The sequence below is a fragment of the Galleria mellonella genome, unplaced genomic scaffold (genome assembly GCF_026898425.1).
Source record: "Galleria mellonella isolate WM207_F2 unplaced genomic scaffold, CSIRO_AGI_GalMel_v1 utg54, whole genome shotgun sequence".
NCBI lineage: Eukaryota > Metazoa > Arthropoda > Insecta > Lepidoptera > Pyralidae > Galleria > Galleria mellonella.
In genome coordinates, this window is record NW_026442114.1 from 1859911 (window position 1) to 1885224 (window position 25314).

At 33.5% G+C, this 25314-nt stretch overlaps 1 protein-coding gene across 2 annotated transcripts in view; it reads right to left on the reverse strand.

Moving 5' to 3' along the window:
* The window catches only part of LOC113513188 (max dimerization protein 4-like), a 406434-nt gene that overhangs the window by 7875 nt on the left and 373245 nt on the right, over positions 1 to 25314 (reverse strand). The gene's annotated exons all lie outside the window — the stretch shown is intronic.

Below are 25314 nucleotides of genomic sequence, written 5' to 3' on the forward strand. Positions count from 1 at the left end.
AAAATTAAATCAGCCCCTTAATATGTACACAAAAGGGGAAGCCATCGCAAACTATGCGAGCGACTTCTGCGTCCTTCAATAGGCGATTTAGGCGGTGTTTCCATAATGGCTTGTCACATTAACGGAATTTAATTTCCTTTGTACGTAACGATAGATTATCGGCTGGAAAATGATTACACTGAAGACCAGCATCGAGTTGATTTGAAGCGGGAAATGTTGATGTTTTGAGGCCTTAAAGAAAGGATAAGACCGAGCTCACCATATGAACTCTTCGTCTCTTACATTTTATATAATTATGTAGTTGTATATATATAATCCTTTATATTTTTTATATGTATAATATAATTATCATTTTATGTTATTTATGTATATATTATTTATTTCGTATAGATATACGTTATTAGTTGTTATTATCATTTCCTATCCCAATAATGAAGTACCGCGTTTGTGTTTCACTGTTCATGCCAAAGGTTGACTGGTAGACAATGCTACTAGCATTAAGTCCGCCTTTTGTACCATATTTTTTTTAGGTAAGTAATAAAGTTATTCACATTAAATAAATAATTAAGATTCTCAACACAATTGTGAGTTTGTTTTTTAATTTATTTCTTCGCCAACTTTGATTTTATTTGAAAACATTCAACTAACATAACGTAAGTATGAGTAAGACCGAAATAAAAAAATATATAATATCCCTTTTTTTTTTAAATCGTTTAAAAATAAACACAACACAAAAAGCGTAAGATAATATTTGAAAAAAAAATCGCTATTTTTTACTATAAAATTAACCGGTATGTATGGACAAAAATAGATGTAAGTCACAGGAGTAAAATATTCAAATAATATGTACCTATACAAGTTTTATCAATACTTAATGTTTCAGTTACATATATTTACCTATTTATATATTTACAAGAAACCTCAATAACCTTCAGTTATTATATTGTACGGTTCTCGAATTGTTTTTATATTAGCAACTTATATTAACGGTTCAGATGAAAAATGGGGAATATTTGATGAGAGCAAATGGAAGGGTCTTTGTGAAATAATCTTATTGATGATTTATATTCGTATATGGTAAGAGAAGTTCGTGGAAAACACACAATTTTCAAGCTTACTGCAACGGAATAAAGTTCTATTTTTGATATTTTGAGAAAAGAAAAAAATGTCAGTAAATCTTTCTACACAAATTCACAATAGACATTGGCGAGTTGTTCAGAAAATGATTTCTTTTATTGTCCGGTCAATTCCGTTGTACACAATTTTGAATTCAGTTTACACGTCAGAGACTAGTACCATTTGAGTTTGGTAAGTACTTGTTTATGAAACAAACAACCATTACAGTTTATTAATTAAACTTTTTTTTTTTATACAACTTAGAATGGCAAACAAGCTGACGGCCCACCTGATGTAAAGTGGTAACCGTCGCCTATAGACATGAGCAGTACCATGGACATAACAGAGTACTCGTATACTGTTTCGCCCATGATACCCGCCATGCGTTGCCATTTCTGAAGACTCAGGTGTTATTCCTCTGTACCCAGTAAATTCACGCCATATCCCACCCTTCAAACCGAAACACAGCCATGCAAACACAACTGTTTCACGGTTGAAACACGAATGGGACAGAGGTACCCAAGCAATCGACTTTTGTACAAAGTCTCCCTTTGCATGAAAAAAAATAACTTTCTTATAAAAACATCACTTATAAAAATGTTTTAGCTGCTGAACTGTGTCGTCTGCTTCTTTTGAGTTAAATCTTCAATTAAAAGAGAGTGACAAAACAGTGTTAAAATTATTTTCGTAGAAATTTTTAGTTTTTACGAATAATGGAGTAAGTGTTTAAGAAATGTAATTTTTTTTCCTAGAATCTACGTAATGAATGAACGAATAAATAATTTAATTCAAAAAGTATATTGTCTATAAAGTTTTAAAGTTTTAATAATAATATTCTTAAGATCTAGTATTAATATATATATATATATATATATATATATATATATATATATATATATATATATATATATATATATATATATATATATATAATAGTTATTCTATTGTTATTATACGACTAAAATATTACTAATGATCATGGCGTATTCTCTTATAGTGTTTAGCGACGTGTGGGTTGTGACCCCCTGGGGGGTCGTGAAGTCTTTATAGGGGGTCGCGAAAACTATCTCAGTGAAAAAAACAAAGTCTTAAAGATAGATACTATTATACTTAATTCTGTATTTATCCGAAACATTATTATGTAAATGCATAAAAATGTTGTATGGATTGCAGTATTTAGTACCTACAACATCTTTGCAACAATACATAATACATGAAGAAAAAGCGGAGGTCTTAAAATTTTTTTTCATTCTAGGGGGAGTCGTGTCATGCAAAAGTTTGAAAAACACTGCTCTATAATATATAAATCTAATATCAAGATAGTTTCAGTGTAAAAAAAAAATGCTAAGAAATTCATAAGTTCAAAAGGTTCCATTGTAATACGTATATATATAGTTCAACATAAGCGTACGTCGATTGAACGCGCGAATGTACGTACAGAGAGTAATTACAGCACAAGCCGCTGCCAGCCATAGGCCCGGAATGGTGGCGGCGTGTTCGCGCCAATTTCCTGCAATACATGTTAAATGGCGGCCAATCGAACCCCACCCGGCCCGGCACACTCTCACATATCGACGTTAATACTCAAGTACGTTTCACATACGTAAAATTTTTTCGCAAAAAAAAAAAAACTTAATTCAATCCTGACAAAACACGAATTCAATTTAATCGTGACAATGAACGATGAGATGTTTCTTAAATACATATTGAAAATAATAAAATTTAAAACGAATCCGAATTAGAATTAGAAACCGCTAAAATAAGACTAGGATCTACGATCAAACGACCACTGTCTGACCTAACTAAGAAAGATTCAAAGATATGAGAGAAACGTCTATTAATAAATTTCCGAAAGAGAAATGGCGTCTTGAAACGTCAAAATCAATACACAATTGACGGCTCAATCGTGCAGAATAGCCAAAAAAAAGGTGAATTTAGAAATTGTTTTGTAGTCGCTCAAAAAGTTATTACCTAATATTTTATAATTATTGTAGATGGCAATTAAATTGGATATTTATAATTAATTAAATGTCATATTTAATAAATATAATGATTACTTGTCAGCCTATTCATTCATTCATGAATAGACTAACAACTAATTAGGGGGATTACGGGAGAGCGAGATTATAACATTAAAGTTACATTTGCATTCAACGTGGACCGAACGATGCGAACTGGACAAATGTGCAATCGATGCGGGCGCAAAGCTAACACGTGGGATCAAAGCGCAATGAATAAAGCAAATGCGACATCGGCGCTGGCTATCTTTGATAGCACCATACAGCAGACAAATGAACGCAAATTCCACATTCAATAAACCGTTTCCTGCAAATGCTTGCCGGTTTACAATTTGCGGCACAATATTTCGACGGGGGAATTTATTTTCATTGTGAATTGAATGGGAACGCAATGCAGGGGTTGTCTAGTTTGTTAACGTACGAGTATTTCAGAAAAAAGCTGTGAAAAGTCCGGTTGGCTGTCTCCGAATGTGTGAAGTTTTTCTTTACTATAAATTCTACAGATAAGGTAGAGAATATTAATATAGCTTCGATGAAGAATGAGAATATTGAATAATCTCACTTCGATTTGATAAGATTTTTTTGAACTAGATTTTCTGAGATGAGTCTCGAGCCTCATTTACCTCTTAGAACCAAAATATTTTTGTAAATGTTTTAGATATAAAATATCTATTTTAACAATTTCCCGGATATTAGCGTTTTAACAGCTTAACCAATCATTCTGAAATTTAGTATATATGTACTATATGGGATGAAGAAAGAGATAAGCTACTTTTTGTCTCGGTCAGTGATCATATCGCGGTAACGTGGACTAAGTTAGTTCAGAATAAACAGAATTGTAATTAATATGAGAATAAATTATAATTATAAAAATGATTAAAATTGGAAAAATATAATGTATAGTATTTTGTTTTATGCAACTTAGAATGGCAAACAAGCTGACGGCCCACCTGATGGAAAGTGGTAACCGTCGCCTATTGACATGAGCAGTACCATGGACTTAACAGAGTATACTGTTTCGCCCATGATACCCCCAATGCGTTGCCATTCTTGAGGACTCAGGTGTTATTCCTCTGTTCCCTGTGAATTCATTGCCATATCCCACCCTTCAAACCGAAACACGAATGGGACAGAGGTGCCCAAGCAAACGACTTTTGTACAAAGTAATAGTAGTGAAAATAAGACAGAAAAAAGCAGACGATTTGGGAATATCTTCCTTTTGACGGTCTTTTGAAAATAGAATATTGTGGATTAATGCCAAGATGTCTTATACATTATACAAGACATTTGTATAAAATGCAAATTGTCTAAACAAAATTACTGTAATGGGGTGTGATGGGGTGAGAATACATTGTGTTTCGCCCCAGGACGTCGTGAGAGGTGAGTGGGGACACGCACAATAGGGTACAAGAGGCCAGTGTTTAGACGTTAATTGATTGATATGACGACAACAATGCACCTTAAGACGGTCGCCTACAAGGCAGACATTTAATAACCATTAGATATTTACTCTTATGTCTTAGACCTAGTATAATATCGATAAATATATATAGATATTCAAACACATAGATATTCATTTATAGTGCGATACATTGCTATGGAGGAGGGGGGGGGGGGAATAGGGTTAGTAATGGGGTCTAACAGCCCCATTGCTAGCAATGTACCTATCAGGTCGACCTCCACGCGGTTCCCCCTGGAAACCGTTCCGATTAATGGGCTAACTGACCTGTTTTCATACACACCTATTATCTCTCATTGGTGCCCCGCCAACGTATATCATTAGTGCAGACGGGGCTACCATGCCGTTATCGTCCATTAATAAAAAAAGATACGTTGCTACGTAAACATGAATATTGTAATCATAAAAATAAATATATGTTTTATCCTTACATTATGTAGATAGAGTGTCTCCATACAAATGATTCGAGAAAAGCGGTTCAATTTTTTCATACAATTTTGCGTGATAATTACCTGTGAATGGGGGGAAAGGGATTGTTAGTAATGGAGATTGAGAATCCCATTGCTAGCAATATACCCAACCAGGTCCTCCTCCTCGCGGTTCTCCCTGAAAACTATCATGGTTAATTCCTGATGAATTCATCGTGATGGGCTAACTGGCCTGTTTTCATTCTCATCTATCACCCTTCACTGGTGCTCCGCCAGCGTATCCCGTTAGCGCGGCGGGGTTACCGTACCATTTTCACCCATCAAAAAAAAATACTTGTGAATGTTTCCTTTATAACTTATATAATATAATTATTTTGTTTTATAGTTTTTGCGTCTTATTAATACATAAAAACTTATTTTAATTATGAATATAAATAAAGAAATAAAGATACGTCAAGATACATTACGTGCGTAAATATATGGAACATATAAAAAACGAGTCAGCTAATTAGCTGACAAAAAGTGGACTCGTTTTTGAGACTCGATGCTCTATCTATATAATGTAAGGTTTATCCTAATGCACCATCTACAAATAATCTATTTCATTAGTTTTGCGACTTCTGAAGTCCGCGCGTACGAATCAGGGGATAAAAATCTAGTGTGTGTGTGTGTGTGTGTTAGGTATTAGGGGGGAAAGGGATTGTTAGTAATGGAGACTGAGCATCCCATTGCTAGTAATATACCCAACCAGGTCGAACTCCTCGCGGTTCCCCCTGGAAACTATCATGGTTAATTCCTGATGAATTCATCATGATGGGCTATCTGGCCTGTTTTCATTCTCATCTATCACCCTTCACTGGTGCTCCGCAAGTGTATACCGTTAGCGCAGGCGGGGTTACCATACCATTTTCACCCAACGAAATAAAAAAAAAACGTTAGGTACTAAAAGAGAATACAGTTTATAAGTAAGGCAAAGGTATTACTTGGATGTTTATAACTTTGGGGGAATGCTAATAACACGGTTATTCACGCTCGTTGGCTTGTGTCTGAGAAGTTAATAAGTCGCTAGAAGACAGAACTGGAGTCTACCTGAAACTTGGACTTAGTAGTTTGGTTCGAAACCGCTCATTTCATAGTTATATTTAATTAATTATATATATTCTTTATTGCACTTGTAAGTTACATATAAAATAATCTATTTATAAATGTTGTGAGCAAGGGTAGACTTATCTCTGACAGAGATCTCTTCCAGTCAACCCAGTACAGTGAGAAAGCATTTCGTTAGCGGGCAGCTGAAGTGCTACAACTATTAATACATAAACATATATACAGTTACATAAAATATATAATAAAATATTACATAAATATATACACTATAAATACATATAATACCTACCTACTTATATAATAAATGTTAAAATAAATGAATATACTTTATTTATATACAAGAAAACCAGGGCTACACTAGTGTAAATAGAAATAGTCCAGGATTATAAACTGAGCCAGTAATAAGTTTTATAAATAGTAACAAAATAGATTAGAGGTACTGCACATGAAGTAGGAAACACAGGAATAAATAAAAAATTGTGTGTTTGTTAAAACACTGAAATGTTTTATAATACATCTTTATTTTTGTCTTTATAAATTTCTTCATGATTCCCAACCTTAACCTTAAATATTTGGCATAATTCCTATGCCACTGCGTTAGGTTGACTGGAAGAAATGTCTTTTAGAGATAACTTCGCCTTTGCTAACATTGTTATTAACTTATTGTTGTTACTGTATGTTTTAGTGCAATATATATATATATATATATATATATATATATATATATATATATATATATATATATATATATATATATATATATATATATATATATATATAATATTAAGATTGCCTCGTGGTCCCAGCATAGAATGAGCCACCCCTTCCTTTACCGTGGATGTATAAAGTTGTGTCTACATGTAGATTTTACTTTCCAATAAAGTAATTCCCAGTAAGTGCTTTATATTATTCTCAATTTCGTGTATAATATAGTACATATCATATATGTGTAAATATATTTGTTATTCATATATATTTATTCGTTTATATATGTAATTTTAGTATGTATGTATATCAATAATTAGTAGTACCGCATCCGAGTATTTCCCTATGGTTGACTGGGAGAGAATGCTTTTAGCATTAAGTCCGCCATATACACATATTTGTACTAATGAATAAATAAATAATAATAATAAAAAAATAAACATGATATTAATCAGCGTAGAAAAAAACAGTTTTAATCAATACCAAATAATTATGGGACCAAAATCATTCAGCTAAAAAGAAATATCAACCTCGATTCAGAATTGACGAAAATATCATAATACAAAAGTATAAGCAAATAAATTACTGGTCTCCTTTTACAATATAATCATTATATTCGTTTAAAAATTCCATCATGAATAAATTATAAGAAAAATAAAATAAACGTGTACATATTTATTTTCCGATAAAAATGCGTCGTATTATACGTTAAAAGGGATGGGGACAATCTTTTCCCCACTTCGGGGGCGCCATATCTCGTTAACTTGACGTTCAATCAATCGATTGAAATATTCCAATCAATTTAAGAACACCTCTAACAGCACCTCACTTTATGATATTCCTAAATATTATTTATTGTGCTTAGATATAAAACTGAATCTATTTAAATATTTATTTAACAAATTACTATCGTTTAGATGGAGTTAAAAAGTTTTCTGTGGTTAAAGGAAAAGGGGATTTGATTGAAATTAAAAACTATTAAAAATGTATTCTATATACATTGTAAGAATTCAATCACTTATGAATAAGTCCGTTTTCAACCGACTTCAAAAAGGAGGTTTCCAATTCAAATTTGCGTTCCACTAACTAAATCGACTTCAATGTTAGCAAAACAAGTAATTTTGATTTAAAAACTCAACTACTGAATTGAGTTTCATAACATTTCTGTGACCAGGACAACAGGGAGCAATTTGTGTTTTTCCAAAAAAATTAAAAAGGAAATTTACATCCTTTTGAACCGACTTTAAAAAGAAGGAAGTTCCCAATTCCGTTGTATTTCGTATGTTTGTTACCATACACCACATAATTCGGTACCTTATAAACTGATTTGGATTTTTTTAAATTTTTTGGAAAAACACTTACAAATTGGTCCTTGTTGTCCTTGCATAGAAAATTAATTTTAAAAAAGACATTTTTTATCTGTCCTTATAAAAATTTGTCTTCAAAATTTCGACCTTAAAAATTCAAAGATCCAGGTCCAAAAGACGGATCCTTAAATCGAATCGAGATTGAAAACCAATATCTACGGAACAAAAAAATATGGGGACTTATGGTCCAGTCACATCTATATACAGAAATGTAGGGTAGTCGTGAAATTTACACCTGTGTGCGTGGACGCCCAATAAATCTGGGGCCGATAATTTAGCGATCGTTTGTCTCCGAGGCCTATAAATCCTTGGGCCTTGTTGCTGACACCACAAGTATGTAAGTTTGTTCGTTCGAAACTTAGTAATATATATGTTTGCTCACTTAAATTACGATAGTTCGAGACAATAACTGTGTGGTCTCGGCATAGAATGGGCTACCCTTTCCTTTTACGTGGGTGTCGTAAGAGGCGAGACTAATGGAACTTAAGTCGAGGGATGGGCAGCAGTTTCTCTTTTTAAAAATCTCCAAAGCATAACTGCGGTTGCCAATCCGCCTGTCAAGCGTGGCAACTACTGGCAAAATCCCCAAGGAAGAGACTTATGTTTAACAGTGAACAGTTAATGGCTGAAATGAAGATGATGATGATGAAAAATTTCAAAGGATTTGAACCGAAAATTGAAAACCTGGAAAGTGCTCTGTGGGCTATAAAGGAAACCAGGAATGGAAATTGGAAATATATGTATAATGGGTCTAAGGAACTTAGAAGACTAGGGCCGAGAAGGCAAGCCAAAAGGAAATTAAAGATAGATGGATAGATGGATAGATCTATATATCTATCTATCTATATAAAAGAAAACTATAGATATGCGTGTCAATTTCGAATTTGGTAAATAATAATATATAGCTATAAATAATATATGTGGCCTGTACTCCACATGCTCTTAAAGTTTTCAAGCGAATACAAAAAGAAGGGGTTTTCCAATTTGGTTCTAATTTTTTATGTTTGTCACTCCATAACAGTATCAATTGTAAACCAATTTGGAAAATTATTTTTTTATCTGAAGGGATACAACTTATAGATTGGTGACATTGAAATTTTTACAAAACCAGTAGTTTAGTTTTGTAAATCAAAACAACAGAATGAAACATATTTTTTTTTTTAATTTTAGTTAGATAGATAGACATATAATTTACTCTTATTGTTACGCACCCACTTACGAAGTACGGATGGAAAATACAAAAAAAAAAAAAATAAGAAAAAAACAGAAACCTATTTGCGTGAAATTAGGATCTCATAAGACTTTTGACGCGTAAAGAAATTCAATTCCGTATAAATTGAAGGGCAAATTAGATCCTGCAGAAGGTTTTAGCCGCGGGTGTAAGGTGTAGCGGGCGGCCTAGCTATCTCTGATAACGCGAAATAAATATATTCACCTAGTAATGAGTAATACGACTGAATAACTTTAGCCTTTTTAACCAACTTCAAAAGAGGTGGACCATCTCAGTTCGATTGTTCTTATTTAGGTTGGTTATTTTAGAATTCGGTCATTTATAAACGGGATAAGTAAACTATTAAAATTGATTTTGATATTTAAATTTCTATGGCACCAATTTTTAAGTAAACCCTTTCAGTGAATTAAAAAAGGAATTTAACAAATCGGTTTAGAAATGACGGACTTATGAGGTAACAAACAAATAAGAAAAATACAACCAAATTGAGATTTTCCTCATTTTTTGAAGTCGGTTGACAGTTAATATTTCGCAAAGACATGTCTAAGATTATATGTACGCCTTTTTTGGAGCCAGGTCCTCCTGGAAAATAATCTTAAATACATAAATGGTTGAAGAGTTAAGCGGAAAGAGGTAACAAACATACTTGGGGGGAAAGGGATTGTTAGCAATGGGGTCTAATGAACCCATTGCTAGCAATGTACCTATCAGGTCGACCTCCACACGGTTCTACCTGAAAACTGTCGTGATTAATTCTTGTGGAAGTCTTCACAATGGGCTAACTGACCTGCTTTCATCCTCACCTATTATCTCTCACTTTATATATTACTGGCAACACTGAAAAAAAGCACGTTTTGTATTGATTTAAAAATATCAAACTTTTCCCTAACAAAATTTTGACAGGTTTATGACCACTCGATGCTCTATATCTAATATATAATCTAATTACGAATTATTCAGAGGCTATGCTATAGCTGATAACGTCCATAATTCACGTAGGTAAAATAAATGGCTGCCAGGTATTTCCTAAATGCCAATAGCTTTATATTGGGTTAGTTCTGAGTTTACTGCGCCGGTGGGAGTGTTAACGAATATGTCGTACTAATTTTCTTTATGATATTTAAACGGTGTGCCGTAAAAATCATTATGACGGGCTTACACGCGATACTTATATACGAAACTATATATATATATAGTATATATAAATATATAACTAGCTTTTACTGTGACTTCGGCCGCGTGACCGGGATATATGTGTATGTATGTATGTAGATATATGTATTTATGTGTGTGTGTGTGTGTGTGTATATATATGTGTATATATATAATTATTTGTAATTTATGTAAATATTTATTTAAATTTCTGTCTTGCACTACTACTGCCCACTCACTACTTCCTATGCCACTGCGTTAGGTTGACTGGAAGAAATCTCTTTTAGAGATAAGTTCGCCTTTGCTTACTGTATGTTTTAGTGCAATAAAGAATATATATATATATATATATATATATATATATATATATATATATATATATATATATATATATATATATATACATACATACATATATATATATATATATATATATATATATATATATATATATATATATATATATATATATATATATATATATATATATATATATATATATATATATATATATATATATATATATATATATATATATATATATTGATTGCGATTAAAAGCCTATTGTGTAGCCTTTGTATATGTAGATTTGGAATGATCAGGATCAATTCGGTTATTTTTTGAAATTTAAATAAAATGGCGGCCATAGGCTACAGTGAGCTTTTACCATCAGAGGAGCTGTATGCTTGTTTACCACCTTTGTGATATATAACAAAAAAAAAAACAAAATTATAAAATATTATATATTTTAAATAGTAACTTATATTTTATAATCAAATAAGAGAATGCCCCATTAATTATTAAACATAACATTTTCTCATATGGAACATGTGTCAAGAATGGTAAAAAAAATCGTTTTCCTTTCTGAATCAATATGAGATCAAATTTTTTTGTCATTTTTGAGAAAAAAGAATAGTCGTGTAAAAAGATGCTAATCAGTTTAGATACACCCTGTACATATATATAAGTACTATACATAAACAAGTGGGACGGCTAGTTAATCTCCCACAGCTAGTCACGTATCCCGTTTGGTCTCTCGTCATTAGAACATGTTAGGGTAAGCATATCTAATCTAGTTATCTTATCCGTATGTGAGCGAAATTTGGCGGGAACTTTGACGTTTCATAATTATGGGAATAGACAATAGAAAAGTTATTTTTTTTATGTGTTGTACGGTTTAGCATAGGTATGCCGTAGTCTGACTATAGGTGATAGCAGAAAACCATTTTTTTTATGCCACTTAGAATGGCAAACGAGCTGACGGCCCACCTGATGGAAAGTGGTAACCATTGCCTATAAACATGAACAGTACCATGGACATAACAAAGTATAGATACTGTTTCGCCCATGTACCCCCCATGCGTTGCTATTCCTGAGGACTCAGGTGTTATTCCTCTGTACCCTGTAAATTCACGCCATATCCCACCCTTCAAACCGAAACACAGCCATGTAAACACAACTGCTTTATGGTAGAAACACGAATGGGACAGAGGTGCTCAAGCAAACGACTTTTGCACAAAGTCTTCCTCTGGTAGTGTTTTGTCCAAAAGGGCAAAGCTACACGCTGAGTTGTGGTCTTTTTATGTTACTACGGCACACACATGTATTTTTTTCCTTAATGTCATTGTGGAAACTCTGATTTCTTTGTTTTTTTTTTTTATTTTATTTTACACGTGTACAATTAGCTTACAAAACGTTTTTATTATTATTTAAGGGTCTAAATAAGTTTATATTAGATATTATTTTACATTTTTTATTAAACTTGAAAAAAAAGATACGGCGATTAGTTTAACAACTTGTTAGCGAGGGTGGGCTTATCTCTAAGAGATCTCTTCCAATCAACCCAGTGGAGTGAGAGAGAAAATGATATATTTTTTGTTTTATTAAACCTAATTAATCTATTTCAAAATTTCGTGATAAGAATCATTAATTGTTATCTATGTGGTAGGCAATTTTTTTCAGTTGTTTTTATGCAGAGGGAGACTTTGTACAAAAGTCGATTGCTTGGGTACCTCTGTCCCATTCGTGTTTCAACCGTGAAGCAGTTGTGTTTGCATGGCTATGTTTCGGTTTGAAGGGTGGGATATGGCGTGAATTTACTGGGTACAGAGGAATAACACCTGAGTCCTCAGGAATGACAACGCATGGGGGGTATCATGGGCGAAACAGTATAGTCTGTTATGTCCATGGTACTGCTCATGTCTATAGGAGACGGTTACCACTTTCCATCAGGTAAAATCGAAAAGAATTACCCACAATGGAGTCAATACTCCGGTACTGACGTGAAATGATGAGACAAGATATAAAAATGGATGGGACAAGAGCATATGTATTATATATACGAGTATTGTATGTATAAGCAAGAGCTTTAACACTTTCCATCAGGTGGGCCATCAGCTTGTTTGCCATTCTAAGTTGTATAAACAAAAAAAAAACTCACTGTACCAACTCCGCATAGAACTTGGCGTGAAGATATGTATACCATCAGGTGCATCAGTATCGACTATTCCTTTTATGTGATATGAAGGAACGTCAAAGTTGAAAGATGTGGCGATATTTATACGGCGTTTTAAAGGCAAAAATAGGGTTGTCACGATCGAATTTTCTAATTATGAATTTATTGAAACTGTTTCATAATGACTTGTAAAACGTGTAATATCTCACTTATTTTATTTCGTTTCTATATTTTCAAGTAATAGCGAATAATATGAAATTTACTAAGTCCTAAAGTGACAAGGAGAATGAAGGTTTGAAGTGCATAACGTATTTTAAACTGACTTCAAAAAAAAGGAGATATTTTTTTAATATTTGTTACCTCATAACTGTGTCAGCTGTAAATTGAATTTGATATTTTTTTATTTGAAAGATTGGTTCAAGAAAAATTTTGTTAAAATCGGTTCGGTAAATTTTGTTAATATATATATATATATATATATATATATATATATATATATATATATATATATATAATTAGAGAAAATTTTATATATATATATATATATATGATAATATCTGGATTTGCCCCAATTGAAGTCAGTTTTTTTGTGAAACAAATTTTAATTATTGTTTTTTTTTCTATATAACCTATTAATATAATATATTATAAATACACTATCGAGACTTAACGCAACGAAAAAATGTGCAAGTAAATAGTACCTACCTACATACCTGCTTTTTTACTGCCGACTTTTCGACATGGACTGCACCACGTCGTGATCACAAAATAGTATTAAAATATAGTATTTAAAATATGTGTCAACAACACGAAAGTTTAAAATTAACTATTAATATACTGTTTTTAAGTTCTAGTTAGTAGTCATTATAAAGTATTCATAAAATTTTATAAACAAATTGATTAATAAACGAACAAAACTATTGGCTCAATTTTAAAATTAATAATAAAGAAAATTAAAATTTCCAAATTGGCAACCCTGAAGCAAAGAAGAAATTCCCCAGTCTGTTGTACAGGGCTGTAATAGGTTATTGTTGTGTTGCCATCTTTGATGTTCCTTGTGACTGCTTTGCAGAAATGCATTTTACTATTTCTCTGTGGAAATTGCATGTAATAGTTATAAATCTTAGAGAAATTGTAGCTTATTTCAAAGCATAGCGAACGAGTGCAGTATATTAATTTTTTTATGCAACTTAGAATGGCAAACAAGCTGACGGCCCACCTGATGGAAAGTCGTAACCGTCGCCTACAGACATGAGCAGTAGCATGGACATAACAGAGTATACTGTTTCGCCCATGATACCCCCCATACGTTGCCATTCCTCAAGACTCAGGGGTTATTCCTCTGTACCCAGTAAATGGCCACAACAGTATACTCTGTTATGTCCATGGTACTGCACATGTCTATAGGCGACGGTTACCACTTTCTATCAGGTGAGCCGTCAGCTTGAATGTAATTCTAAGTTGTATAAAAAAATCTTTTCATCATTACAAATAAATCATGGTCATACAGACAAAGTCGCGTAAACTAGTGAATATAAAAGACAGGAATTCAAATTAAATAATCTAGTATTCACAACTGCTAGAACTCCGTATATAAATCAGCACAAACTTGTCATGGGCATTGCGTGTTCTACTAACGACCTAATTAAAGTTGATTGTAATTTGCGAGGAGTTACCGTGATGCCGCATTATCAGATACCAGCTGTCCTATGTAGTGAACCTAAAGATTACGGCGGCGATTGCCTGGATTTATCTCGATAAATGTAACGAAGGAATGCCTCCTATCAATTTAGGTTAACTTTTTTTTATTATTATTCTTTATTGAACTTGTAAATTACATTATTAATGCATTTATAAATATTGTCAGCAAGGGTGGACTTTTCTCTGACAGAGATCTCTTCCAGTCAACCCAATGCAGTTAGAAAGCATGTTGTTAGCGGGTAGCTGAAGTGCTACAACTATTAATATTTAGAGTACATAAACAAATATACATTTAAATAAAATATTAAGATACATAATAAAATATTACATAAATACATACACTATAAATATATACAATACCTACCTACTTATACAATGGATGTTAAAATAAATAAATATACTACTAAAAATAGAAATTTAGTTAAATGATTTTAAGATTTGACAGTTTTAATAGGTGATAATAGAATGGTAACCCCGCCCGCGCTGTCGGTATACGCTGGCGGGGCACCAGTGAGGATAAAAGCAGGTCAGTTACCCCTTGGTGGCGAATTCCACTAGAATTAACCACGATGCTTTCCAGGGGGATCCGCGTGGAGGTCGACTTGATAGGGTGTATTGCTAGCAATGGGTCAGTTAGACTCCATTACTAACAATTCCTTTCCCCTCATTTAGGTTGGCTAACGGTTCTGTTTGGTTACCGTCATACATGTACTGTAACGTACTCATGTGGTGACAGTCTGGAAATCCTATGGCAGAGACAGGCCTTAAGATAGAACTAATATGGCAGAAATATTTATTAAAATTGTAAAAATAAGTAAACAAAATCAGTGCAGAATTCATGATTTGCTAGAAAAAAAAAACTAATATTTCCATTCCAATATGAGTGGGCTAACAATATTTAAAACTACATATTTTATTTCGAATTCCAAAACTATATAAGCATTAGTATTGTGTACTGTTGAGCTATATTGCTGTGACAAATAGACGGACAGACAAAGTCCCACCACAAGGGTTTCTTTGTATCTTTTAGACTCGGAATCCAAATACAGACGAATTGCGAACTTTCTTTACTTGGACATAATAAATACTGCATTAAGAAAAAAAAAATCATTTTAAATATAACCCTACTGTTATTGCTGAATGTGAACATTTGTTACTATCTCATACAAAAACTACTAAACGGATTTGAATGAAATTTGATACATGTATAGGTCATATCCTAATTTACTATATAAAATACTTTATTTATTTATACTTTAATGCACAATAAAATTATATGTACATATGGCGAACTTAACACCGGACGGTGTTCTCTACCAGTCAACTATTGGGCAAACCGAGAAATAAGCACTGTTTTTTTTTGATGGATGAAAATGGTATGGTAACCCCACCTGCGCTAACGGGATACGCTTGCGGAGCACCAATGAAGAGTGATAGATGAGAATGAAAACAGGCCAGTTAGCGCATCATGATGAATTCATCAGGAATTAACCATGATAGTTTCCAGGGAGAACCGCGAGGAGGTCGACCTGGTTGGGTATATTGCTAGCAATGGAATTCTCAGTCTCCATTACTAACAATCCCTTTCCCCCCAAATAGGCACTGTTAGACGGGTGAAGCCGCAAGAAATAGCTAATCTATAAAGTCATACAGTATCCGTTTCATCGATCTACAGATAGGATGTCGTCTCAACGTATTGCAGATTGGTATCCTTGATATGCAGACTGTCTTCCGCTCGATTCACGATCTGTTTTGATATGAACACTTCATACAACTGTCCTACATTATTTACGCGTAGATCCTTCTTAATTTTATTTATTTATTCATAATTTAAAGTCTTGACTATGAGTGTTAAGGAAAACATAGCCTGTTTTTCTTCTTGGACATAAAATTAACATGTCTTATGGTTAGTTATTAAAAAAAAACAAAGAAATTTAACATAGAATCTTTTTATTACAGAACTTTTTTCAGGTTATGTTTTACTGCATATTTTCTGGTATCTAATATATATATAGTAAAGTATCCTAAGCACAGAAGTTGAACATAAAACAGCAAAGGCAAAATGCAACAGTATCTCTCTTAAAACATCAAAGAAAGCTAACTGCGGTTGCTAATCCGTTTGCCAAACGTGGCAACTATTGGCAAAACGACCCTTATGGAGAAGGCTTATGTTCAGCAGTGGACAGTTAATGGTTGACATGATAATGATGTTTAATAGTAAAGAATTGTCAAGTATTTTAATTCTAATCATAGATTACTCAAAAAAACTCCCATTAAAATACTTATAATAACTGATAGTTATTATAAGTTTTTTTTACTACTAACTGTTTTTTTTACTAAGAAAGATCAGATAAGTTATCATGATCATTATCATCATAATCATCACCAGAGGGAGACTTTGTACAAAAGTCATTTGCTTGGGCACCTCTGTCCCATTCGTGTTTCTACCGTGAAGCAGTTGTGTTTGCATGGCTGTGTTTCAGTTTGACGGGTGGGGGATATGGCGTGAATTTACTGGGTACAGAGGAATAACACCTGAGTCCTCAGGAATGGCAACGCATGCGGGGTATCATGGATGAAACAGTAATTCTGTTATGTCCATGGTACTGTTCATGTCTATAGGCGACGGTTACCACTTTCTATCAGGTGGGCCGTCAGCTTGTTTGTCATTCTAGGTTGTATAAAAAAAAAAGTTGCCACGTTTGGCAGGCGGGTTGACAGTCGCACTTAGACTCTGGTGATGTTTTAATAGGGATAAATAATAGTCATGTTTAGTTTTAAATAACTTTTTACCAAAAAAAAATAGTGTTTAAAACAACTAGAACGTAAACTCTGTTTTTCAAATTAATAACATTCCATGTGGAAAACGAGAATAAACGTGAAATTTTTGCTAGAAAAAAAAACATAGTGTAATCGAAAAGCAGACTCGGTTTGATTTATTCGCCGCATAAATTGGCGGTCGTAAATTAACAAAAAGATTTGTTTATTCAAACAAAGGGCAGCGGCAGCGTGCTTTCATTAAATTGGGATACTGTGGGATTGATATTCATTTAGGGGATAGGAATTTTTTTCCCCCTCACTTTTATTCTAATGAAATTATAATGATCTTTAGACATAGAATTCAATTTTGCGAATTCAATGGATTTGTTATTTCTAATTTCCAACCACGGTTATTATGTTTTCCTTTTCACTAATTTTATAATAATAAATTGACTTGTCCATTTTTAACAATTTTTTAAAACTCTTTTGTATTACACGATATGATCGCCAATTGTGAACGTTTTTGTTTTTTTATTTTGGTCTACCATGAAAAGAACATTCCGAATTTTCGGACTCAATTACGTGTTTTTGTCCATACTGAATCGATCCAATAAATGGAGCTTAATATTTCGTTCGTCATAAATCCTTCTATAAAAGTTCATAAGAACGATATTTTAACATTGTTCATATTTTTAAATAGTATAAATTAATATTACGTAATTTTAACATCAAATTTGTGTTTCGTTCGGCTCGGAAATTTCATGGTAGGCCCTCAGTACGGTTTAGTCCAATCTTTACCATTATCATCATTCGTATCAACCGTTCATTGTCCATTGCTGAACATAGGCCTCCACTTTAGAATTTTGTAGTTGCCACGCTTGGCAGGTGGGTTGACAACCGCAGTTAGGTTTCGGATATGTTTTAAGAGGGACGCTGTTGCCCATCCCTCGACCATTAAGTTCCCTTAGTCGCCTCTTACGATACCTACGGGATAGGAAAGAGTGGTCCATTCTATACCGGGATCACACGGCAAAAATATCCAGTTAGACCAGTGTTATTGGTCACATATTAAAATTGTGATAAGGTATTGAAATGTTTTGCCTGTATTTGAAATTTAAACTGTAGTTTAGCTTTTTTGTTGTGAATATCTTTGCCATAGCGGGCCGAGAGGGCCGTGCCCACAGCAAAACTGTCAGATACCCACCCCATGATCTGAGCGGAGTTTTCAGCTGTATATACAAAGATACATCTGAAAGCACCTATGCGTCTTTTTAAAAGGTCAGTCCCCTATGGAAATTAATTTTAAATACGTCAAACATTTTCGCCCATTCAGAAACATCAAAGAACGAACAAACGAACTCACTTTAACATTTATAATACATATTAGTAAGGTTTCATCTATTTGACTTCAATATTCGTATTACCCCTTGATATTGGGGGTATATGATTGTTAGTAATGGGGACTAGCGGCCCCGTTAGTATCAAGTCGACCTCTACGTATTTCTCCCCCGGAACTATTTATTAATTTTTTTAAAGGAACACCAACAGCGTATTGTATAAAGTCGATTGCTTGGGTACCTCTGTCCCATTCGTGTTTCTACCGTGAAACAGTTGTGTTTGCATGGCTGTGTTTCGGTTGTGAAAGGTGGAATATGGCGTGAATTTACAGGCTGCAGAGGAATAACACCTGAGTCCTCAGGAATGGCAACGCATGGGGGGTATCATGGGCGAAACAGTATACTCTGTTATGTCCATGGTACTGCTCATGTCTATAGGCGACGGTTACCACTTTCCATCAGGTGGGCCGTCAGCTTGTTTGTCATTCTAAGTAGTATAAAAAAACATACAACAAACATTAAATACAATACAATATTAATGCACATGCCTATTATAGGTATTCACAGCATTTACTTTAACATAGTTATACAGTGCGAGAAAATGAAGTAACAATTATAACGAATTAAATAACACTAGACTACAAATATTTTAAAAGTTGCGTTATTAGTTACAGAAATAAACGTGTAACCTGAGTTGTGAGCAATATCAGAAAATACGAATATAAGTGAATTAAAAAAAAAAAATATATATATATATATATATATATATATATATATATTATGTAATATATCATAATATATATATTTTTAGAGTTACTTTTTATAAGATTATTGTACAAAGTGCTTCAGCAATTTATTCCTGTAGGAATTCGAGCTATCATGCTTTATATCAATTTCAGGTAATTTGGCATTAATTTCATTGTATGACGCACTAATCCTGGCCAGAGGTTAATGAAGTCCTAGGTTTATTCTGTAGCGCGGTAAGCTAAATGTTCTAATTATATAACTATCGTAATTATATAGATAGATAGATAGATAGATAGATATTCTTTATTATTTCCTCGAAAAGATTACAATAGCAAACTCATTATAGATACAAACAAATTACAAGAAATAATCACAGTGAGAAAACAAATGGGTGACCTTATCTCGCTAAAAGCGATTTCTTCCAGGCAACCTTTGGATGGAGAGGAGTAATTATAAACAGTTTGAAATTAAATTAATTAATTAAATTAAATAATCGATTCTATAATTTAATTGGTCAAGTTTTAGATTATATAGACAGAAAGTCTCCACACAAATGGCCCGAAAAAAAAATTAATTCTTTCTTTTTAAATCCCTTCATCTTTAGATCTTCACCTATCATCCCTCACTAATGCCCCGACAGCGTATATACCGATAGCGCGGACGGGGTTACCATTCCATTATCATTCCCCAAAAAATCTCTTGATTTTCGCAACAAAGGGTACCCTACGGGGTGACATATTTATTTTTAAACGCTCCAGAAAGCAGTTTGGGGTCTCACTCCAACGGAACGGAGGAAATAAACTGGCGAGAGGCGACACAGCGAGGGGCATCCGCGGAACGGTGGCGGCGCACGGCGGTCGCCTTGTTCAGAAATTATTTCGCTTTTGGCAGCGGGCGGCCGGACGTGGGTAAAGGAAAAAAATTGCCACAATATATCCTAGCGGACGCAAAGAGACGATCCTGACTAATATTATAAACTGGATGTTTCTCGCGTCTTTGCCTGTGTCAATATATAAAATATGTATTTTTTTTTTATACAACTTAGAATGGAAAACAAGCTGACGGCCCACCTGATGGAAAGTGGTAACCGTCGCCTATAGACATGAGCAGTACCATGGACATAACAGAGTATACTGTTTCGCCCATGATACTCCCCATGCGTTGCCATTCCTGAGGACTCAGGTGTTATTCCTCTGTACCCAGTAAATTCACTTAAAAATTAATATAATCTCTAATGTAGAAGTGCATATTTATAGATATCTTTCACTCGACATACTTATTGAGGAACATCAATAACACCACATATAGGGGAGTGTTGATTGCCGCAGCTCACCCGGCGCCCACCCGAGCCGTGGAGCGGTATAGGTGGCGCTAGTGTCGAGCACTAGGTGTAATTAATAAACGAGAGAGCACGATAAGCCGCGTGCCCGCCGTAAATCAACCGTGCTAATGACGCCGCGCTTACGTCGTGCTGGAACGGTTCTTAAAAAAAGCAGACTAGCTGGCTGAATGCTTTTATTTTTCGCTAATATTCTTGTTGAACATGTGACGGTGAATAGCTAGTTATAATTATTTGTTACGTTATTACATAGGTTTAGTTTAGGTGTATCATACTAGCGAATCGCCCGGCTTTGCACGGGTAGATACGTAGAAGAAACTTTTTTTTTCTTAATAAAATACAGAATATGTTACTTGTGGATAATATAGCTTTCTATTTGTGATTGTTTTTTTTATTATTTTAAGTTTTTTCCTTACAAACAAAAAATTAAATCTTTTCTCTTCATAATATTATCGTGGAGTCATTAGCGAGTAACATGAGCTAATATTTGAAATAGTGTAAAAATTAGAGATCTACCTGTTTAAACGTGCGAAGTGCCGTGAGTTGCCGTATGGTCTCGGTGTAGACTAGGCCACCCTTTCCTTTCCCGTGGGTGTCGTAAGTGACGACTAAGAGAGGGCGGGGAATGGGCAGCAGCGTCCCTTTCAAAACATCTCTAAAAGCCTAACTACGGTTGTCAACCTGCTTGCCAAGCATAGTAACTACTGGCAAAACTTTCCTTATGAGGAAGCCTTATGTTCAGAAGTGGACAGTTAAGAGCTGATATGATGATGTTATGATAAAACGTGCGAATCCGGAGGAGTTAGGTGCTTTTTTTTTACAACACAGTGGACAAACGAGAATGCGGCTCACCTGATGGAAAGCTTATATAATAAATTGATTTACATACTTAAATTTATATTGGTTACACTATTACGCTATACAATTAAACGAATTTCTATGCAATTTAGTGCATAGATAGATCATAAGGCGCAGATAAAGTCACCTACACACCATACTAGAACGGATCTTGTTTTGACATGAAAAAAAAACATATATTAGCTGTAAATAGTTTCTATTTTTATAAGCTAAAACTTGCAAAGTATGTTAGTTTGTTCATCTCTAATTTTGTAATCTGAATTAGAAGGAGTCCGTCCTAAACGATTTTGCTGAAATTTTAAGTAATTGTTGAACAAAAATCACTTACATTTTAAAATCACAGCTTTGATATTTTCACAGTAAAAATCACTATGTTAATTAACAATAAATTTATTAAGTGATCAAGCATCGATCATTTTTATGCCCTGGCCCATAAGCTTATTCAGTTCAACACTACATCTGTGGCCACTTGGCTGAGCTTTGCCTCTGCAGCTCTACTCCGGCGAGCACAAACAAACATACCCTACCGCCGATATGCAAACAAATATGTATATACGAGCATATGTATAATCCTCTTAACGTTTTATATACAGGGTGGTATCGAAATCATTAACATCGTTTTAAGAGTGAGTAATATACATATATCAATACTAGCTGACTCTGCAAACGTTGTTTTACCATATACATTATTTCGAGAACTATACATGAAAATTTATCGTACTACAATTATTATATTCAATTTTTGCAATTTTGCAATCCTATTGCGGCATATAAATATCGCGATTAAAAAACAGGGGTTGATCGTAAAAGCGTGAAAATTAGAATTTGTATGTATTTTTCAATGTTAAATCATAATAAATTAAAAATAAAAAAAATTGTCAAAGAAATATTTAGGGGTGGGTCACCTTTATCATTGAGGTGTATGAAAAATAGATGTTGGCCGATTCTCAGACCTACCCAATATGCACACAAAATTTCATAAAAATCAGTAAAGCCGTTTCGGAGGAGTTTGGTAACAAACACCGCGACAGGAAAATTTTATAAATTAGATTTATTTATTTATATTTTTACACGTATTAAAATATGTCTACAGGGCGGACTTAATGCCTGATGGCATTCTCTACCAGTCAACCGTTACATTAAACAGAGAGAATAAATGGCTGTGCACAGATTTAAAATGAAATTGTAAATATCTATTTATTTATCTCTCATATCAGCTCTTGACCGTCCACTGCTGAACATAAGCCTCCCTTTTAGGGGGTTTTGCTAGTAATTGCCACGCTTGGCAGGCAGATTGGCAACCTCAGTTAGGCTTTGGAGATGTTTTAAGAGGAACGCTGCTGCCCATCCCTCGCCGTCCCTTAGTCGTCTTTTACGACACCCACGGGAAAGGAAGGGGTGGCCCATTCTATGCCTGAATCACATAACAATTAATATATAACGTGGCAATAATGATCATGTATGATATTTATTATATAAACGTCGCATGCGGGCGCCGCGCGGTCTTCTCACGTCACTACGCTCACTAGATTACTGTAATGCGATTGCCGGCGAGGACGTGGCAGGAACGCGGCGGGAACGTGGCGTGCACGCTGCGTGCACGCTAACCGTATTCATTAGCCGGTTATGTGCATAGTGATGTGTCGATTTGGCCTTTTATATTAGTCGAGTGTTTTAGGACTCGATAATTTTTTTTAACGAGTACTAAGTAGGTAGGTATTATATGTATTTATAGTGTATGTATTTATGTAATATATATATGTATATTATAATATTATTTAACTGTATATTTGTTTATGTATTAATAGTTGTAGCACTTCAGTTGCCCGCTAACGAAATGCTTTCTTACTGTACTGGGTTAACTGGAAGAGATCTCTGTCAGAGATAAGTCCACCCTTGCTCACAACATTTATAAATACATTATTTTATATGAAACTTACAAGTTCAATAAAGAATATATAAAATATTCGATTAATTAATACTCGTTAAAAAAAGTATCGAGTCCTGATTCGAATACTTTTTCAATTTATTTCTAAAGTCTACTTTTAATAAACATAGTAAATATTCAATAATTGAGCATTTTTTTAAAATAAGTATCATATTAATAAAATTATGAGAAAAAAACAAGATCTTACAATAAACTAGTTATTTGTCCGCTGTTTCTTACGCACGGATTTCAGAAGTAGGAAAATCCAATAATCATTTCTGGATGATGTATCAAGATAAAATATCAGTTTTTAAATAAAACCTTCAGAAACATAACTGTAACATAACAACAGACAAAATTTCTAAAAATTAACGTATTAACTTCTATTGTCCTTATATTTTCTAAAATATCTTTATTTATTTAAGGAACACCAACAGCATATTGTATTATAACATATAGGTGTAACAAACATTAGATACAGTACAACATCAATGCACATGCCTATTATAGGTATTCACAGCATTTGTTGTAACATAGTTATACAGTGCGAGAAAATGAAGTAAATAATAAAAACAAACATGTAACCTAAGTTGTGAGCAATATCAGAAAATACGATTGAGTGAATTGAATTAAAAAAAATATAAAAATATATATATATATATATATAAAAATATATATATATATATATATATATATATATATATATATATATATATATATATATATATATTATGATAATGAGAGTACAGTATAATTCATGTACAGACATCGTTAAGTTACAATTTTATATCTTTATACTTATTATTCGTAATAAGATACACGATTCGTATTCGAGTACAGTTGTTACAGCGAGTATTCGAAAGCTGTTATCGAACATCACATATCCGAATTCTGTATATTGAGTATTCGAATACCTGAGTATCTAAAAGTATTCGATTTATTACACGAGTCCGCCTGACTCGGCACATCACTATATACAAATTGTACAACTCATATAGAATACTGAAGTGTACACAAAAAAATGTTCTGTACAGTTAAGAAGCGAGTTAAAGAAACCGTCGTGTCACGATCGTATATTGTTCTGGGAAAACTCGCCTCTTTTTCCCTGTGGTATAATAACTAAGTTACCGAAACTGCACCAACGTCGGAATTGTATGACAATTTTCAAAAACAATTCAACAATTTTCAATTATTTCTGATCAAATTAAAAAAAAAAAAATGTTATGCCAATGTTCGGTAGTGGATACTTAAAGGCTGATGTAATAAATATATATTCTTTATTGCACTAAAACATACATATGTTAAATACAACATATAAATATCAAATAAAAGAGAACACAATGATGAAACTCAAAGGGCTGACTGACCCGCCTTTATCCTCATCTATCATCATTCATTGGTGGCCTGCCAGTGGATACTATCGATATCCAGCGCGAGCAGGGTTACAATTCCATTTCCATTTCATTAAGAAAAAAAATAACAATATTGTATTTATCAAAACAAAAACACATTCTAAAATCTTCACACGACGAATCAATACGAAGTACACACCGCCGTTTATAGACAGAAAGCGACCTATTTACCCTAAACATTCGATAGAGATGCAA